This window comes from Pagrus major, chromosome 1 (assembly GCF_040436345.1).
Source record: "Pagrus major chromosome 1, Pma_NU_1.0".
In the NCBI taxonomy this organism is placed as follows: domain Eukaryota; kingdom Metazoa; phylum Chordata; class Actinopteri; order Spariformes; family Sparidae; genus Pagrus; species Pagrus major.
In genome coordinates this window covers 11164066-11181671 of record NC_133215.1, presented here as the reverse complement: position 1 = coordinate 11181671, position 17606 = coordinate 11164066, and the positions used below count along the sequence as shown (strand labels likewise).

General features: G+C 40.2%; 1 protein-coding gene across 1 annotated transcript in view; it reads right to left on the bottom strand.

The window, feature by feature from the left end:
* The window catches only part of LOC140994935 (sorbin and SH3 domain-containing protein 2-like), a 51565-nt gene extending 38264 nt beyond the window's left edge, over nucleotides 1–13301 (bottom strand). Inside the window, exons 1-2 of the mRNA XM_073464788.1 lie at nucleotides 13038–13301; nucleotides 7391–7580 (exon numbers count right to left, since the gene is read on the bottom strand). The gene's annotated coding sequence lies outside the window, so the exon portion shown is untranslated. The remainder of the gene's footprint in view (nucleotides 1–7390; nucleotides 7581–13037) is intronic.
* Between the last annotated feature and the right edge of the window lie 4305 nt (nucleotides 13302–17606).

Genomic DNA, 17606 nt, shown 5'->3' with positions numbered 1-17606 from the left:
AATGTGACGCAGACAGTGTAATGGAAACACAATAGGAAGGAAAGAAAAACACAAACACATCCTCAAAGAGCACTTGCCGGGATACCATTAGTCACTGGCAGTCCGCCTCGGCATAGACAAAACAAGTGTCTGAAAACAAATTGCTCACCATCCTTCCGTGAGAAAAATGATAGCAATGAAAACATAAAAAAATAACAATGATTTAACTAGCTGTACCACCCAATCTTACCCAGCAGATCATCAGAATATCACTGGTAGATCCCACTCCCATAGCAAAAACATTCAGCAGAGGCTGCAGTAACCACTAGCAATGCTTTATGGTACTGTTTATTTACTTACCAACCCTTTACTTTGTTTGCCTTTTGTACTCAAGTGTTTCCCTTGGCAGTAGTTTATCTATTTTGGTGGGAGGGACTGCTTGCAATTGCTCAGGAGGAGAGTTAAAAGGTCTTACTATTCCTGTTCATGAATTAATTCCTTCTTCACTAGCTCATGATGATGTCTTCCCTTCATTCATAGCTTGTTCCCTTTACAAGACAAGAGACAGACTCAAAGATTTACCATTCGGTTATTTTTCAAAGTTTCTTATTTCAGTTTTTATACTCCCTGTTGAAGTAAATGTGCCATAATGGAGAGAAAAAAACATAAAGGAAAATGGCAAAATATAATCAATGATTATATAAATAATAACATAAACTGTAAAAGTCATGTAACCAATTAAAACTCTAACTTAAACTCCAATCAAATTCAAGTAATCAGGATGAATTAAAACCTAAATGTGTAGCAGCAACATTTTATCATAATTCATCATTCATATCTATTTAACTGAAGCCATTTTTATTTCAAAATTCCACGTTTCAATTTATTTAATCTCAGAATGGCAACAAAGCTTTTAAAGGTCTTTTTTGTGCGTGTGCGCATGTGTGAAGGCAGCAGAGAGAGTGAACAGTCGTTGGAGATAAGCCGACTATGGCCTCGAGGGTCCTGACCCTGGAGTGGTCAGCCACTCTGAGACATACTCACAGAATGTCAACAGATTAAGCTCCTTAGCAAATCTATTTAAAGATCTACCAAAAAGTCATCAGATAGACATTTTCTGTCCAACTGTTCTGTATACAAAAGCTTGTGAGCATTTGAAAGCTTACTAAGACCAAAATATTACATTCTGGCAGGACAGTAGGCGCAATTTTCGAGGTAAAAATAATAGGAAACTATGCATTATGTGCCGTCAAGCTCTGCATTGAATATTAGCTATGAGCATGGCTTCAGCAGTTTGATGGGAATGAAACTGAAGTGCTAATCTCACTGTTGGAATCAAAGAGAACAAATCCCTTTTCAAAAAAGTAGCAGATTTCCCTTGAGGTCCATAAATCCTAATCGAGACATGGCCAGTCTGAAACCCAGCTCAAAGGAGAGACACTCCTCCAAAAAAGGCAGAATGTAGAATTGCTTCATTCCTAAATTACTGAATTGGAGCCAAGTTATTTTAGTTGTGCATTTTTGTGGTTTAGATGCGGGCAGTACAGGGTTGTGGTTAGAAAAATAAAGAAAGGCTTGGGAATCAAAATAAGAGTCTAGCTATAGGGAAATGCCCATTGTGCTTTGAGCGACAAGTATTTCTAGTACTTCTATTCATGTTAGACATCAGCCAAACAAATAAACACTTTAACAGTATATAACTCAGTGCTAAAATACACAGTGCAGGAGAAAGATTGCTGTATTATCTTGGGTTTAGCAGTTAAAATTTCAACAGTGAATTAGTACACTTGAGCCACCTAAAGCAGCAGAAACGTCACCATATTCATAAACCCAAAGCAACCATGACTCGCTGTTGTCTCCAATTTATTGGCTCGATAGTCAACCTGCTGGACTGAGCATAGTACAGTGGAGTTTTATATCTGATTTTTACAATGTCAACGTCAAAGAGAAAAAAGGCCGGTACTGCATACTTGCTCGGTACTGTTGGACCATACTGTATAAGCATCCAAATTAGCATTTTCATACAAACAAGAGAAGAAATTAAACCAACATTTTTTTATGTTCTGAAAACTATATCCTTAACTTTCCACCATGATGGTCTCATCATTCAGTTAACACTGAATTCAAAATTAATCAGAGATTGTGACACTAGGTTGTAATCCACATCAAGGTGCATTTAAATCCTTACTTAGTGTACTTCTTAGCTGCAGTGTTGAAATCCTTTAATGCACCCATCTGAGTGATTATCCTGCTTATACCCTGGCCACTTGCCAAAAAATGTTAAACAAGAACATTCACACTTTTTTTGATGTTTTGGACAGGTTTTGCCAAAAGGTTCTGAGGTAAAAGTTAGCATTCATATGCTTGGGTTGCTATTGTTTCTGCACCCTGCCATGGTTACATAGGTCTTTTATTAACTTTGTGGCTGGCCTGTATTTTAATTTAGAACAGATAATGGCCCTGAGGCCATAACAGTTTAGGCATGGTTTAAATCTAAATAAATACAATACATAAAGGGGCTTTAATGCATTACTGCAGCTAAGTGCAGAATTATAGCTTCAATTAAATACATCTTCATGCAAAGAATTGTTTTAAACTTCTCTTTCACAAAAGTACAAAGCTGCTTGTGGTTAGATGCAGGCCATTTTATGAAGAATATTTTATCAACAACATGTAACTGTTCTACCACCGCATTACTGCCACTAGTTGAACAACAGCCACTTCCAACAAAGTCTCTGTTATCAGCCTTGTTTGTTCAACCTTGCCACTCATTAGTAGACCCCCCTCTGGCTGTATGAATGGATAGGGAAGGTCAATACACTGACCCTACATGCCCACTCACTACCCATACTGCAAACAACAGAGGCCCGTGTGTTTGGCAGATTGCATCACAACTTCACTAACGAGCAGAGCCATTGGCCTGAGAGCCCTAATGCAATTATGTAACACAAGCCCCAGCACTGTGAGACAGGACTATGAGGGAAGAAGAATGAATTGGATGTGACACTTCGTGGGTTTGTTATCTTACCATTACTATACAGAACTAAAGATGCATTCAGTGTATGTACTGATACACAGAGAGGAAGAGAGAGATACAGACCAGATACAATAAAAGAGTGTGGACAAGCATTGAAGCATTTATTCAAGACAAATACAAACATAGACAAACACAGAGAAAGATATAACTCCAAGAGGATGGAGGTAGAGGAAGGAAGAGGAAGAGGAAGAGATGAGATGACAAATAAAGGACTAAGTTTGAAAACACTAGAGAAAATGGAACGAAGCAGATATTAGCATGTACTATTATGTAAGCTGTCTGGCTAAAGCCGTCTGGGGACACAGCTTCATCAGTAAACAACACTTCAAGAGCCGCCTCTGTTTCATCTCCTCTTCTCTAAGATGCGTACACTACATTGAGAGCTCTGTAATAAAAGATAGTGATTACAACACTACAGAACCCCAGGCTGCAAACCGAGACAAACACAACAAGCTAATATAAGCGTATAAGCAGAGTTATAATGACGTGATAGGTGCACAAATGGGGGACAACGTGACTTAATGCTGAATGCCAAAGCAATTCCAAAGAAGATGATTGAGCTTTTCCTGACTCAACATTTTGACTCTGTAATAGCTGGGCCCCAGTTACGGTTCAGCTTTTTCAAATGGTTGAGTGACGGGAGAACAATTGTTGGTCAACTTGGAATCTCAAACACTTTAAAATGTGATGTTTAAACTTGAATGCTGTCAGCTGAGGACAAACTAAACCACTGCATCCTACACTTTTCTTATCCTCTGAAAATAGTGAACTAATCTAATTTCTTGAAATGCCTCCTCAGGAGCAGGAATCCATGGCAGGTAAATGCCATAACTCCCACCTCATACAAAAGTTTAGAAGGGGGTCTAAGATGAGTATCATAGCAAAGACAGGTCATAGTCATATTGTCAAAGGCAGTTAAGAGATTGTAAGTTTCATGTTCATACTTTTAAGAAAGAATATTTATCTCTTGCAATGGTAAGTTTAAGCCATCCAACGATGGTCCCTTTTCTTTCACTTATTTGAATCCAGTCTGGTACCAATGCATAAAGCCTAGAATTATAACTGAACATGGCACTATCTGGTAATCATGAGCCCTGCTGAAAGGTGGGCTCAAACTACAGGAGTTTAGGGCCCATTTAATCCTGATTCCCGACAATCGGAGGAGAAAACTGGTCTGGGACCTTGGTCAGTACAGAAGTCGGGCCCAGATTATCTGGTAAAGTGAGGGATTTACAGATCCAAGAGACATTATGCTTTTTGGATTTCCTACCTTCCGAACTGCTCGCAGAGTCTTCGTGGCCACCCTGATCATTTCAAACATGTTTGATATTTAGGAGAAAAAATCTGAATGTTTACATCAATACTTTCAGATTTGGATCACAATAGTCAATGAGACAGACGTCCCGGAACAGCTGATGTTGTTGCCAGACAACGGTAAACACTCTGGCCCCTGAGGCTAACGTTTAGCCAGCATACTACTGTTAACAGAAATGGACACCTCCAGTCCCTACTGAAGAAAAGACAACCCATGTTGACTCTCTCTCCCGAAACATTTTCTCATCCAGATTTGTATAACCTTTCGCTTTTGATTTTTCTACACTACAAGTTGCTTTACCAAGTCAGTCTCCATTTTGTTTACATCTACTTCCTCATGAGATCACCTGAGAGAGATGAAGTGAGGTAGTGCATCGCTGTAATGTGTAATGCGTCATTACTTTCAAATCATTTACATCTGTGAAATTTCTTCTTATGTGCATGATGAATCCCGAATCTTAAAACTGTTAGGATTTTAAAACTGTAGTTTAAGTCAGTTTAAGTCTAAGAAGAGATATTAAGGAGAGTGCAGAAGTTAACTTATTCAATAAGTGGAGTAGTAAACACTTTGGTTTAGAGAATGAGGGAAACAACATTTTCAAAAAATTGTCTTTCTCAGCACCTCCACCTAAATTTGTAAACACTGCTTATTATTTATCAGTTAGTTCTGTGCAACTCACAGCATGAAAGGGAAGAAGCTTTGTGGATCACTGCACTTCAACAGGAAAAATGAGTGGCTGAAGAACAATACAGTTATCTCCTCAAGAGATCTGACAGAAAATTAGCTTCAAATTATATTTTAAAGTACAGAATTTGTATGCCATTCTTTTATAGATTCTTCAAAATCTAATGATGAAAACAAATGAAAAACTTTGAAGCAGTCATTTGACGCAAGGGGTACACTGAAGCAGAATGGCTATCAGCTGTGGCTAAGATTACATTCCCCATACATAGTCTGGATTCCCCAGGTACCAGTGTTAAGTGTCGAGCATAAAGATAAGAGGAACTTGATTAGCAGGGGTGCTATATTTACTACCATTACGCAGGACCCTTAACCCTCTAAGGTGGTCTGGATCATTAGGAAAATCCATCTGAGGAATCTTTATGTACTCCGGGTGTACACGAAGAGGAAATGTTTTACATTTTCACTTCCTAATATTAACCAGAGACGTGGTAAACTTCACAATCACAACCGGATGCACAACTTGAAGTATCTGATTATCTCAGTCACTATGCATAAGACATTCTGTTTCGGTCTAGACTAGACTGAACTGCAAATACTCCCAGAGTGTCCTTAACAGTCCTGTTAATTTTGGCTTCATTAAATAATAATCTAGCCACTGAAAAAAACTGTAATCATCTTTCAAAAGTATAGCCAACAGACAAGTAATGACTATGTGTATGAATCAGCACATTCTTAAATGTTTGTATAAATAAAGGCATCTTAAAAAAGGCATTCTGCATGTCAGACCGAGAGACTTGCACATTCACAAGAGACTGTAATCCTTGAGCGCTGTGTTTTCTGTTATTCTGTAAAGGCAACTTCTGAATGTCTTTGTTCTTTTGTACATAAGCCTTTGAACAAATACCCAGTATCAGGTAGGAATGAGGAAGAGGAGGGCAAAACAGGGTGACACTATCAAGGGAATTACAGTTTTTAAGCTGCTGAAAGTGAAACAATAGTATTTCTGTAAAGCCCAGATAAGCCTCCTGATTTGCATAACACACATACCTCAAAACTTTCTGTAGTTGCTCGTATTAATACAGGATTCTTTGTTAAAAACCTGGCTTATTTCGGTCTCTTTCCAACAGATTAACTACTTCCTACATCCCCATTACAGGTGATGCAGATACAGCCAAGAGAGCCAGCCATTTATGTCCCAAATATTGGTAATAAATGTTTTAGGAGAAGTCAACTAAATCATTTACATGTATTAATAATGTCATATTTATTTGGAAAAACAGGGTGCCCTCTGACATTTACAGGGAACAGAGAAAGTGCCTCACTCTATGTCAGGTCCAGGTGAAGGGAACCAAGCGAACCCATGCTACGAACCAAGGCTGGGAACCACCCCTTACTGTGTACCCAAGGGTCAAGGTGACATTCCACAACACCTCTGAGACTGGCCTAATGGAGGGATTGGTGCATGGCTTTTGTTGAGTGGGAAAGAGGAGACCATGAAAAAGTGTGTAACAAGATATGGAAGTATGTAAAAGGGACACAGACAGGAAAATGAGATTCTGGGGCAGAATTATGAGAAGGTACAGGGGAAAGTTTTGGGGGACTGAGTTGATGTTTCGCCACTTTTAGTCAATCAGAATATAAAAATATAAAATAAAGTTTAACAGGTGAATTTCTGTTGTATGTGCAACTAATTTCAACTTTTCGTTTGTGACAGTTAAGAAGTCACAAACCTTATTTTTTTCCTCAAGCCTTAATATATCTTCTAGGGTTTACGTATAAAACTTTTTTAATCCACAAAACTGTAATCGAAGTTATTTCCTGGTGCTATATCCGAGGTGACCGTGGTAGCAGGCAGGGTTTTATTTGACACCATTTCCCCTGTCCACTGTCACAAAAGACAAAAATTCCTCTCTCAGCCTATAATTGTGGGCTTTGGCAGGACAGATAAAAACAATTCCTTTTTGGTGTTTGGATTGTAAAATCTATTCACATCTCTTATAATTTGCATTCCCTTTAAAGCACCGATGTCTTCATACCAAGTAAGGCAAATCACAGCCTTCAATGATTTGTTTTTGCATTCAAAGAAAGTCGTTAAAAGACAAATTTCAAAACACAAATATATGTAAATCATGCAGACATGTAATGAAATATTATATTAATTTGTGATTCATGTATTAGGAAGATGCATAAAACATTTTTTTTTTCACAATTTATCATAACAATTCTTCAATCCACTTTAAAAGACTGGAATTTAATAAACAAAGTTCTTCTGTGTTTTATCACAACCCTGCAGTCTGATTATCTTTTACGACATTTAACCCTAATTGCTTGACCTCTCAACCAGCAGAGTGCAGGAGGGAAAATTCAACTCTTACCGTCATAAAACCAAAAGACTGGAGACTTGCTAAGAAGAGTCAGGTATAGGTGAGCTGTGAGCCCAACTTCCTTTTCCTTCCTCTTTCTCTTCTTATATTCTGATTAGATCTTTCCTTCTTCTTCCCTCTGCTCAGGATAACTCTCTCCTCCCGATCAAGCTTTATTCCCAGATCTTACCCTGTTTAATGCCTAGGAAGCACAGAGACAACAGAACGAGGAGAAAGTTAGAGAGCCAAAGAGAGGGAGTGACAGAGAAAGAGAGAGTTCCCTGTTTGGGTGAAGCAGTGATCAGATACGGCTATTTTCAGACTCAGGCATGCTCGTCTATGAGACTGGAAAGTTACCCCCCCAGTGTATATGGGTGGGGGCTAAGTGACAGGGCCGACTATCTCTATTTTACCACACGCACACATGTTTGCATGCATGCATACCACACAGCATGCACACACAAGCACGCAAAGACAGACTACAACTTCACATACTGCACACACAACACAGTCACTTAAACGTTGTATTTCTACGGTACAAAATGCATCAGGTAACGTAGGTACACCTCTGAGGGGAGTGGCGCTAGAAAGTCTCTCCTCCCTGGCTTTAATGTCACACAGTAGCTGATGTCGTCAGTGCGGGACTATGTAAAGTGGCCTTCTCCACACAGAAACTGACAGGAGTGTCAAACTGTTCTCACATGAGATATTCTTTGACTCTGTGTTGCTGACACGTTGATTGCCTGTGAATAGGGGTCACTCAGAGATGTGCTAATGTGCACGCAGACACACCAACTCTAAAAAAAAACAAAAAACAGTCAGTATCATATCAGGCTGTGGATATAAATGGACTAATAAAATGTCCACTCACCTGTGTCATTAATAATCTTATTGCTGTGTAATCCATATGGGAATGTATGTATTTTTGGAAATGACCACACACATACACACGGGCTGAATATACACAGCAGAGAGGTCAGCTAGAAGCACCTCTAGACCCCAGACTCCCTGCTATTCCCAGAATGATGATGTAACTACTGCTATTAGCATCTCATATTTAGAGCCTGGATACCTAAAACCGACCAGGCAGCTACTGTGCAATAGGCTTTTTTGGACCTCCCTTCACACCCGTACTCAACAATAAACAAAACAGGCACAGAAATCTGCATTGAATAAATGATTGTGTTCAGGAGTTGTTCAACAGTAACTACAATGGAAATCCGTTAACTTATAAAGTAAGTAAGGTAATGCAGCACCATTTGTGGCAAGTGGATGCTGATAAGATTGCTATGCGGTGACTTGTTTTCCCTACAAAACAGATAGCCAAAACACCTGTGATTAGCCGTGTTCCCATCTGATGGTCAATTGAATCTGAAGCAAAAATGTCTCAAAAAAACAAAAAGAAAAGAAAAAAGCAAAACAATTAGGCCCTGCAAAGAGTAGTTTCACCATAAGTTTGTGAATAGGATATGTTACACACGACTGTAACAAAGAGAAGAAGAAGAAGAAGAAGAAGAAGAAGAAGAAGAAGAAGAAGCTTTAACCCTTTTTGAAATAAGGCAAAAACCACTATATGTAAGCATAAAAACCGTTTTACAAAATTGACGAAGTTTTGTCAATTTTTGCTGCCATTACCCACAATTGCAACTGTTTCAAAAACAGTATGTTTAAATGGGTCAACACCCAGTACTTTAAGCATATAAATCCACATAGAGAATACATGAGACTCATGAAACACAGCCAACTGTTGACATGTTGCCAACCTTTAAATCAAACATGTCTGGACTTAGTTGTCCCGGATCAGCACTATCTGTGTCTGCTGTCATCGTGCAAATGATGAAGTGGTAATGTAAAAATCCCATCTAGACGAGTGCACGCGGCTCCAATGATAAGCAGCAAGCTGCCTCGAGCTTTGGGGTTCCCGCAGCCCCACTTCAGTGATTGGTGTGTCAGCAGATGTAATCAAACAGCAGCTGGCCCCCAGAAATCTCTGGTCACGTGCCAAGGATCAAGGAGGTATGGTGAAAAGCTGGCGACTGACAGGTGCTAATGATGTAACTTCAGGGCCAAAATCGGGGGAGTATCAGGAGACCAATAAAGTAGTGAAGGGCCAAAGTTTAGTTCTCTATTATAATCGTTAACTATTTACTTCAGACATTATCCTTTAACCTAAATGAAGCTTGAAAAGAGATCTCCATCAATATCTGCACAAACATCAACAACTGTTTCTGACATCTGATTGCTGTAAGCCCACAGTTCTGGATTCAAACTCATGCATTAAAACTAAAATGTGACTTTGATAAGCACCTCCTATCAAGTTTTGCATGTGAAGGAATGGTTGAAAAAACAATTAAAACCAACACGACACTGCAGCAGCTTAGGAATGATCTCCTTAAAGTACCAGCGCAAACTTTTTTTATAGAGACTGACACACACTCACCCTCAAACACACCGACGCTTTGACCTATGAGCCACTCTGGACTACAGTGACCGCGACGACATGGTCTCACCCGTACAGTTTCAACACCTAATTCATTATCAGCTTCTGCAAGGCCCTGCCATTCCCAGTTAAGTAAGTGGCAGGTTATAAAAAGCAGAAGAGCTGTGCGTGTACACATTAGTAAAGTGTCACTTACTAGGAAACACTTAAACAAGACCAAAAAAAGGAAAAAATAATACTGTATATCCACAAATATATAATTCACCAGACACAGTGCCAATGGTTTGTTGCTTTGCAACAATACACGATGCAGAGAAGGTAGTCTTCCAACACAGCTAAGCAGGAGAGACGAACTCCTCTTTGCTGTGTTGTTAATCTGTTTAAAGTGTGTCTCTATCCTCAACTACTTATAGCCGGGTTTTTTAAATTCAGTCTTTATTATACTGCTCTGCTAAACATGTTACATGTTCTTCCTGAACTGGATACATTATAATTCACGGAACTGAAATAGTATGTGCATGCCAGCATAAATTTAAAAAAATACAGGACCCTTGCTGGGAAAGATGAACAAGTAAATTAATTTATTGTTTTTATATTAACATGTTTCATCAATTCTACTTATTGAGCTTTAAGATACAAAACTACTAAATGCTCTAATACTGCATGGACATTTTGAAGTCAACTATATAATATATATAACATATACTATACAACTAACCATCCCATGAGGTCTTGGTTGTGTAAAGGTATTTCCTTTTTTAATTTTTAACACATTTTAAATGAGAACGCAAAAAATCAATGTGCCCTTTATTTTAGTATCCTCTTTTTCTGTCTCCAATACTACTGCATGTATTTCTTCACATTTGATCACTGTAAATGTGTAAATATTATATCAAAGATACCTGCGTGATGTCCAATCAGCACATGAGATGTTTCCCCTTGTGTTCATTGTCAGTTATTGCAATTATAACAGCAGCAAAAAACAAGATATGAGTATAGATAGGGATGTACGATACATATTGGGCCAACAAACTTTCTGCCCGATATAGGGAAATTTATATTATCAGCTATTTATCGTATCGGTGAATTTATGGCTGATAACCAGAGCCGATAATATGAAGCTCCATTGCTTTCCTTGACCTAAGAAGCAAAGCACTTACAAACAAATAAAAATAGCATCCTTGATTACAGATGTTATCATTTTATCCATACTTAAATAAATAACGGAAAGGCATGAGCTTTGTTTTCCATGATGTGATGCTATTAGCCACCTTTATAGTAGGAATTCTTAATGATTATCTTAATAATTAAAAGACACATTCAACATTATTGGCTCAAACTCACCCAGAATCACTGATCATTTCAGTCAAGCTCCACGGTCGATAACAAATTAATTTTGTTTACAGACAAAAAAAAGGAATTGCTCTGCATTTTAGGTATAAAGTGCCGATCATCAAACAGCTTTGTCGTTGATAAAGCTCAGGCAGCAAGCGTGGCCTGCGTGTGGCACCTATTATCGGTGAGATTGTGAATTAGCCAAGCTTTTCACACATCACTTGAGGCATGACATCAGCTTCTGAAGGAGAGGGGAAGATGTGGAAGGAAAGCACACCAAAAGGGACAGTGAGAAAATCTAGGACACCAAAGCAAAGAAATAAACAGACAGAGGAGAATTAAAATTAGATGTTTGTGTGTGAGATGGACAGAGATAAAGAGAGAGCGTCACGGATAGATAGAGAGAAAGAACGTGAACTATGAGAGTAACCCCCCCGTCACATTCTGTACTTTTAGGAGAAAATGTATCACATTCTCCTATTCCCCGATGGCCTGCCTTGATCCCCTTTCCTCCCCTCTCTCTCCCTCTGCCTCTCTCACTCAAAGATGCATGTACAGTCTCTCTCAGTAACTCTAAACTGGCAGGTGCAACCGAGTTAACGCTAACAGAGACATACTCGCTGGCTCATCAATCAAGTCAAAAGGCTATGATCGCCCGTTAAGTGTGTATATTTAAGCCTCTGTGAGAGGATGTTTATTGGTGCAGCGGGCCCTCATGAGACAGATAGCAGCCAACTGTTGCTCGTCATGTTGCACCCGCTGTGCCGCTTCCTCTCTCCCAGACATAAGTATGCGCTCATAGAAATGCATAAAATATTACATCAAACATACCTGCCATTAAAGCCCACACACACACTCATACTCACACACTCACACACAGGGCAGGTAGGCCACACTGGGAGTGGTATGAGGTTCCCGGAGTGATAGTATTACACTTTGTGCATCCTCCCCGCTCTCCCTGTTCACCCAGCATTCAAATGGGTTTTACTGATACCATCCATCGCTGCTGGCCTTTTCTTTTTTTTCCTCATTACATCATCCCTTTACACCAGTTAGCAGACAGCATTATAGAGCACCACTGGTTTTCATCTCAGCCCTCTCATGCCGATGAGAGACTTTAACAGCAGGTGAATGCAACAGACACTGGCTGTAGGAGGGATGAGGAAAAACTGTACCTCAATATTGACTTTACGGTGCCTGGTGACGCATGGGGGTTGATAATACACCATCCAGATGTGTTGGGTGATAAGCGATGGTATCATAAAATAAGTAACTCCACGGGGCACAATACTAACCTCAGAGCCCTATTTTCTCCAATAAAAGAATTGAGGAAGATAAACCCACACAACAGAGCAAAACTAACAACACTGCATGTGTTTGTTTATTTCATTATCTCACACAAAAAAAAAATCCAGCACTGCACTGTGGAAGTGGGAGATAACAATAGAGATTATCCTAAGCATTTGGGATGTAGGTTAAACATGGATATCTCAAGTCATGCTTACTACTACCAAACATCCTGCTGTGATCGTCTCTCACGCTGACGGTCTTCAGGCTGCTACTAATGTTGATGAATATATCGGGTTGTTTTTTTTATTTTTCCACAGCTTAAAAGCTTGTGGTTTTGGAGTATTTATCATCCTTCCAAGCCCCTGACCGCATCTTCCCTTTAATGCACTGGAAACAGCAAATCCACCGGAATGCACTTCGGCGGCGACCTTACCGCATCCCGGATGAGCTGATTCATTTAGCCCTGGTCACGCCGATTACAACAACTGGAGGGTCGTTGTCGCTTACAACGCACTTTAAAAAAAACACTCAAAAGGAAGCAAACATATAGTAGCGACAACAGTGCAGTGCTGATGCGTGCCGCGTGGACCTTACCTTAAAACGACCGCCGCCTCACTCGACTAATTCCCGCAACATATCGTCGGGCCACCAGCCTCTTCTTCCATGTGGGAAGTCCTCACTCGAGCAAACGCAGGAGTACACACACACACACACACACTCAGAGAGAGACACACACACACACAGGAACACGGTGGCTCGGAAGCTAGTGCGGTGTCCGTGTGATGAAACCGTACACCTGTTTTTCTCGACGCGCATGGATGTTGCCGGTCAGCTAACTCAAAAGGCAACTCCCTCTGTCGGGGGGTCACCGCGGGGGGGGGCTCGGATAGCACCACTGCGGTGAAGACACAAACCTCCACGGAAGAGGCGGCACAATTAGTTACCGCATGCCCCCTTTTTTTTTCCTCTCTCTCTCTCTCTTCTTCTTCTGACAACAAGCGCAAGGCTCGCACCGCTGTCCCACAACACCCCGCCACCGGCTCTTAAACACTCGCGTCCTTTTCCAGAAATGGGCTGAACCTGCCTCCTGTTTCCGTTTTTGGTTTTTTTTAATTATTATTATTATTATTGAATGATGCCGCTGCTTCATGCGCAAAATGGCCTCTGTTATTTTTCATTCAGCAACAGTCCGGCGCGAGCTGTCTCTCATTGGGTCTGCGTGTAGCCATGGCAACGGCCGTGGTTCAATCAGTGTGCCCAGAGGACGCACACAGCACACAGTGGGCCTGTGTGTGCAGCTCACTGCTAACAGAGGAGGGCCACTTTACCTTCCTGTCTGCAGTGGAAGACACAAAGGAATGACCTCAGCTATGAAGGGCTGAAAGTTTTATGGAGGCTGCATGTTGTGGTAATGAATAGAACATGGTAATAACTTAGCCGGGTTTAGGGAGCGATCCGCAGAGCCCGCTAGAAATAAGTCAGAACCGTGCCAACATTTGAATCTGCTTTTTTCCCCCCCTGGCAGCGTATGGTGTTGTCATCAAACAGTTTCAGGGGAAATGTTGAGCTATATATACACACGGCAAGTATGTTATAGCTTGACATCCTTGTAGAATATAGGCTACTGGATGGATCTGAGGAGACGGACTTGTGTTCTGAGGATAGGGTTACAAATTCTAGCAAAACATTGCAAAAGAGAGCCTCAGATGAACCTGCAGAATGAGCACATGTACGTTTTCATTATCCTCGTAGTCTGTAGAAGTGCAAACTAATAATGGATAGAGATTATCTGGAGCACAGGATGTAGGTTAAACAAGGATGGCAGTTGTATTACTCTCATTAGGTTATTGTAGACAGTTACTGCTTGTAAATTTCTGCAGAGACAATTGACGAAATAACCTGAATTATTTTTATCTGTTCTCTGGTGGGAAAGGTTAAGAGGATGGGATAACAAATTATAGCAGCCTCAATTCCAGCGTTGTGCTCTAGATTAATCAGTTTCCGTAGTTAGCCTCTACCAATCATTAAAGGGGCTCTGGTGAACACAACTGTGTCGTACTGAAAGTCACATCCTTTGGACTTTCCTAGAAAATCTGATCCGAGTCCTTCACAAAGAAATCCACAGTCCAGCAGCATTAAACAACTTTAACGAACCGTCCACAGGTTGTATAGGGTACCGAGACAGACGAGGAAGATCTCCTTTTTCACGTCAAGTAACAGTCAGCTCACAAGTGGCCAATAAAAAAGGCATTAATACATTTAAAAATTGCTAGAAAACTTTACATACAGCCCCTTTAATCATTTTGGCACACAGCAAACGTTTCAGTGTTAACACCCCAAATATTTTGTGGCAGGCAGCGAAATCCAATAATGATCTGAAAGTGTTAAACTCTGATAGGTGTGGATTTATATCAGCACTGGCATGGTGTTGGTTTTAACACACAGTATTTTAAATTACATCTGACATATTTGCTGTGAGGTTTTACGCCCTTGCTTGGTATATACGCCAGAGACTGAATTATGGTTTTGTTCATTAAGTGTAGCTCTGTAGCAAAACTGTTTTTGTTTTTAATGTCTTTATTAAGCAAAGCAACTGGACCGTGTCTTGATTTTTGATGGCTTAACTGGGGGAATTCTCCCCCCTACACCCCTGTGTCTGTCTGTCTCTCTCTCTCACACACACTGAGCTGTTAAATTATTTACAGACGGGATGGCAGTCCTGAACAGTCAATGCTAGGTATCCTGTGACCGTGGCACAAAACACGGCCTTCACACATCCATCTCGTTGTTTTGCTTTTGTTTCAAAGGAAACAGCGGGAGTAGCTTTCCCTCTGTGCACTCAGAAAGGCAGATAAACCAACAGGTTTGGAAAACAAAATCGATCTGCCCGTCTATCTTTTTTCGCTGATTGCAAATGTGGGGTCGCAAGTGCAACATCAGAGACAGATCTGCAGCAAAAGCCCTATTGCTCATGAATTCTTAAAACATTTAGAGGGTTGTTAGAGATGGTCTAGTAGGTTGATACAGAACAAAAAGCAAAGATATTCCCCTTTCACCTGGTTTAAAGGACACTTTAGGAACGCATCAATTAATATTTGACAAATACAAACCTTTCTGAGCTCATGTATTAGTGTCTGCTCCACTGTATGTGTTCACCTATCCAGCCACATGCTGTTGTTAATAGCTTTTGTGATGATGCACAGCTAGCTCTTATAATTTACTTAACAGCAGCATCATTTGCACTGATTGTGTAAATACTAATAATGAAACCACTCGCACTTGATTAAATTGATAGACTACATTGTTTGCTCGCAATGATGCAGTGCTTTTAATCTGTAAAGTACCTGGTTCTGTGTTTATAAAATGTAACTCTTCACTCAAATTGTATTTTTTAATTGATTTTCCTGTCAGTTGATTTAGTAAGGTGAATATTACCGACCATGTTTTGCTGTTAAATCTTGCACGATGAGGAAACTTCTTAACGCGGTTAATTAACATGCCATCTTAGATATAAATAATACATTAAGTTACGTTAACAACAAACAACTAATCAGCATGTTAAAAGCCGCTGCAGTCTTATTTTGTTTCAACGCATGCATAAAGAGCCCTTTCTTCTGTCAACATTAAAGGTGTACAGATTTAGACCGTTATTGATAGCTGACCTTTTCCGAAGTGTCAACGAGACCACATCTGTGAGTGTGTGTGCACGTATGCTTGCATGCGTTTGGTCTTTTATCACCAGCTCTTATGTGCAGTGTAGGCAGCCCTCACTGAATCTTACTGTTGTCAAGTAGGTGCCTTTTTATAGGTGGTATGTTATCCACAGACATACTCTTAGCGGTCCTTTCTGACGGGGCGAGAGAGGACGATGACGATATATTATGTCTGGTATGCCGTGGTCCATTGGTAATACAGGTGCAGACATACCAAGGGCGGACCCGAGGATTTTACAGCTCATTATAGAGCAAGGCTAACGTCTTGTCTACACAGGAGGTGTTACAGACGTGTTTTTTAATTGTCTGTTTCAAACACATCTGATGGAACAGATTTGCTTTTATTTCAATCAATACAACATAGGTTGCATAACAGCTGGCATTCACTGCCACTATATCCTGTAGCCATGACCCAGAAGTGTCATTTTTATACTTCAAATGCATTTTCACACTCCATGTATTGGGCTGTGTAGAAGAGTGTACAGTTATACTAATGGTTCTGAGAGGGTAGGCACTGCAGCCCGACCGATACGTTTGTTGGCTGATATGTGCTGATATGAATGTTAGGTTTTAATGCAGAAAAAGATGGTTGGGATCATTTATATTAAAAAAAAAATCCTTGTATGTGTAATGTTTCAGTGCACATAGGACAATAAAATGCATTGTTAAACATCTGTCCTATGTTTACATACACACGTACATGTTTGTCAGAAGTTTGATAACTACATTTGAATGATCATTGCAAAAAAATTGCTTATTTCAGCAGATATATGGATATCAGAATTTTTCAATTCCTAATATGGGTATCGCCATCAGGCCCATAAATCAAGTATTAGTTGGCTGTAATAGGCACAGCTGTGCTTTCAGCTAAATGCTAACGTCAGCAGTGCCAACATGCTCACAATAATGATGCTAAGATGCTCATGATGTGCAGGTATAATGTTCACTACTGTATGTTCACATGTGTTATCTCATTATCAGTAAAGACATAGTACTACTGAGGCTGTCAATTTTAATTTTGCACACCTATAAGTAGTATGTGTTGCATGAATTTGGATTTGGATATCTTCACCAATTCATCCAATAGTTGTTGAGACAGATCACTAAAACACAAAAAAAATAAATAAATGGTGGTCTTTTGGCGCTAGCCCTAAACTCAGGGGATCACCAAAGTCAATTGGCTTCATCCTCTCAGAGCCATCAAGCAGTTAGCTATTTCAGTTCAGACTGAAGTGATAAACCACACAAAAGACCATCCAACAGACCTACATTGCCATCCACAGAGACATGGGTTTGAAAACCAGGACAGCTTGGCCTCCTGGACTGTGTCACTACATATAGTCACAGGAATCCTTCCCCACCCCCATCTGAGAGCCAAGAATGGGCTGCAAGCAGAGGTAGTAGAGGTGCCACCACTGTGCAACATTCGTCTAGTGGAGTCAAGTGTTGA